Below are 3,614 nucleotides of genomic sequence, written 5' to 3' on the forward strand. Positions count from 1 at the left end.
GGATCACTTTAACCTAGGATTTGGAGCTCCTCTTGGGCAACATAGAGAGACTGCATTTCTGCAAAAACATTTTTAAAAAGTTAGCAGATGGTAGGTAAGGGGGATTTTCCTAGACAATCTGAGTGGGTCTGATTTACTCAACTGAAGGGCTTAAGGAATAGAAGTAAGGCTTCCTTGATGAAGAGACTCCCATTCGCACCACTGAGTCAAGATGGAGGAGTACGCGGGAGAACCTCACCCCTGGCGAATTGTGGGTGACTGAGGGGGGCCTTTACAATGGGTACCATTGGTGGTGGTATCTTTCAAGCAATCAGATGTTTTCGAAATTCTTCCATGGGAGTAAAACCACAGACCACGAGAAAGTTTGACAGCTATTAAAACCAGGGCTCCACAATTGGGAGGTAGCTTTGCAGTCTGGAGAGGTTCATTTTCCTTGATTGACTGCAGGATGGCTCAATTCAGAGGAAAAGAAGATCCCTGGAACTCCATCACAAGTGGTGCCTCACAGGAACCATCCTGGCAGCAAGGAATGGGCCAGTGGCCATGGTCGGGTCAGCTGCGATGGGTAGCATTCTTCTAGCTTTCCTTGAAGGAGCTGGTGTCTTGTTGACATATTTGCTCCTGCATAGTTTCCAGTGGTCCTCAGTTTGCTGAAGACCCCTCCCAGTTGCCTTCAACCCTGTTGCCATCCTCACCTTTCGGAGACCACCGACAATATCTTTCTCCCCCCAAAATATATATGTCTTTTATTATAGATATGAGGTGTACAACTCAGGGTTAGCAACCCAAGCAGGCTTCGTGCAGGTGAAGTCTGGACCTCTCCTGTCTCCCTCTTCCCCTGGTTTAGGACCAGGGGCCTTTGTGATGCTACGTGCCCCTTCCCTCCCTCCCTCCCTGGCTATGTCTGGGACCGACTGCCGATCCCTTCCTTGTGCTAATGTGCTTAATGTTCAGGTCCCACTTATGAGTGAGAACATTCTGTATTCAGTTCTTTGTTTCTGTGAATGATTACTAGATATGATGGTCTCTAACTCCATCCAGTTTGTGGCAAATTCCATGATTTTGTTCTTTATGGCTGCATAATACTCCATTGTGACCTGCACCACAGTTTCTTTACCCAATCTGCTTTGATGGGCAGTGGCGTTGATTCCATGTTTTTGCTATTGTGAAAAGTGCATCTATAAACATGCGTGTGCAAGTGTCTTTTTTGTAGAACGATTTATTTTTTTTTGTTTTAACAAATTTTTTATTTTAAAATTGTGGGGTACAGTTAAGGGTTAGGTATACAAATATTCACTGTGCAGGTACTTTGTTGATGAGGTGTGCCCCCTTTCCCCAGATACATATTGACTACCGTTCAGTAGGACTTCTTTCCCAGGATTTCTTTAACAGAATGAGTTGTAGTTCGAGAAGGATTTCAGAGGATCAAGTTACAGCCTGTTTTTATTTATTTATTTATTTATTTATTTATTTTTGAGTTGGAGTCTCACTCTATTGCCCAGGCTGGAGGGCAGTGGCATGCTCCCAGCCACCACAGCCTCAACCTGCTGGGCTCCAGTGATCCTTCCACCTCAGCCTTCCAAGTAGCTGGAACTATAGATGAGCACTACCATGCCCAGCTAATTTTTTGATTTATTGTAGAGATGAGGTCTCGCCAAGTTGCCCAGGTGGATCTCGAACCCATGGGCTCGGACAATCCACTCACCTCAGCCTCCCAAAGGCACAGGATTACAGGCTGAGCCACCAAGCCCGGCTTACAGCCTGTTTTTAAAACCATAGGTGGGACAATGATGGCCAGTAGGTTATGAAGAGACATTTGGCACTTTTTTCTATTAAAGGAACATGAAGGGAGGAGTGTTAAAGGTTAATGCGTTTGTTTATTCATACTTGAATTGCATTTGTGATCAGAATAAATGTCTAATGCCAATAAAAGAAAATAAATAAGTGCTTAAAAAAATGAAGGGCCAAAGGTCAAATAACAGTGAAACATGACCATAATTTCTTGGGGGACTTTGCCTGGTTTTGTGTGTTCTATTATTCAAACAATAAAAACCTTGAACTTAAAAAAAAGAAGACATTCCTGCCCCTACCCCCTCCCCAGACTGCAGTTTCAGTTCTGCCTGAGGGCTGCCACTGGCCTTCCCCACTGCCCACCACCCTCCTGATGTAAGCCAGGTGTCCCCAACCCCTGGGTCATGGACCAGGAAACCAGGCTACACAGCAGGAGGTAAGCGGCGGTGAGCGGGTGAAGCTTCATCTTATTTACAGCCACTTCCCATCGCTTGCATTACCGCCTGAGCTCCATCTTCTGTCATATCAGTTGCAGCATTAGATTCTCATAGGAGTGTGAAGCCTATTGTGAATTGCACATGTGAGGAATCTGGGTTGCACACTCCTTATGAGACTCTAGTGCCTGATGATCTAAGGTGGAGCCGAGGTGGTGATGCTAGCACTGGAGAGTGGCTGCTAATACAGGTTAACATTAGCAGTGAGGTTTGACTGCACAAGACTCACCCCTGGTCCGTGGAAAACTTGCCTTCCATGAAACTGGTCCCTGATGCCAAAAAGGTTGGAGGGCACTGGTATAAGCCAATTCCTTGCATTTAACCCCAGTCTATATCTCCCACTGATTCTGTTTCTCTGGGCTTACCCTGACTGACAAGAGGGCCAGCACCCAGGAGGGCCAGGCACAAGGTAGGGAATTTGCTCCTGAATGGATGCAAGGTGGCAGGACTGTTGAAGGAAGTGGGGCAGGGAGGAAATCATTGCAGCCATCTGGGGTGGTGGGGAGGTGGCGGGTGGGCTAAGGGCTGGGTGCCCTGGGAGGAGCTAAGTCTCTGTGTGGGAGAAATGGCAGGGCCAGGATGGCTTAGACCCCCGGGCCTGGGGCCTCCATCCACATGGCTTCTGCTGGAGCAGCCGTCCTGCCCTGCCCTACACTCCTGATCCGTTTCCCATCACATTCTCTCAAAACACCTCCCAGTTTCCCTTTACGGTAGTTATACATTTGCTTGTAGGATTGTTTGATGAATGTCCATCCTACCCAGCAGAGTCCAAGCTCTGAGAGGCTGGGGACCAGGCTGGGGTTTGCTCACGGTGGCTTGCTCCCAGATGGAGCACTGTCGGGGCTCACTCTTTACGTGTGGAATGAATGAAGGAATGAACGAGTGCAGTGCCGTCATGCCTCCGTGGCCCCCCTCAAGCGCTGGGGTGCATGGAGCGGGGGGCAGGGAGAAAAAGAAGGGAGTGGCTTTGAGGCTTCCCTAGGCACCTGGGGGTGGAGGTGAGGTTACAGTGTGCAGACTTACCTCATAGACTAGAGGAGGCAATGGGTTTGGGAGCCAAGAAATTAGGGTTGGGGTTGGATGCAGTTAGCGAGGCAGGTTATTCATGTGGGTTAGACATAGAAACGTTTCTTGTAGGCAGTTTTGAATTAAAATAGAGTAAGCATTCAGACATCTTTCTTACCGGCACACCAGACCTGATCACCCCGTGGGCAGAAATGTGGATTTACCAGCATAGCCCACCCTCTTTGTCCATCCAAGGTGGAGAGATGGTAATCAGCTCACCTTCTTGTTCATGTGAGCATAGTTATTGTTGTAAAAGTCTATCAA

General features: G+C 47.9%; 1 pseudogene; it reads left to right on the forward strand.

The window, feature by feature from the left end:
• Positions 1–211: 211 nt before the first annotated feature.
• LOC103249471 lies at positions 212–741 on the forward strand (annotated as a pseudogene).
• The last annotated feature ends 2,873 nt before the right edge of the window (positions 742–3,614 follow it).

Source organism: Carlito syrichta, unplaced genomic scaffold (assembly GCF_000164805.1).
Source record: "Carlito syrichta isolate Samal-C Ts95f unplaced genomic scaffold, Tarsius_syrichta-2.0.1 Scaffold120521, whole genome shotgun sequence".
In the NCBI taxonomy this organism is placed as follows: Eukaryota; Metazoa; Chordata; class Mammalia; order Primates; family Tarsiidae; genus Carlito; species Carlito syrichta.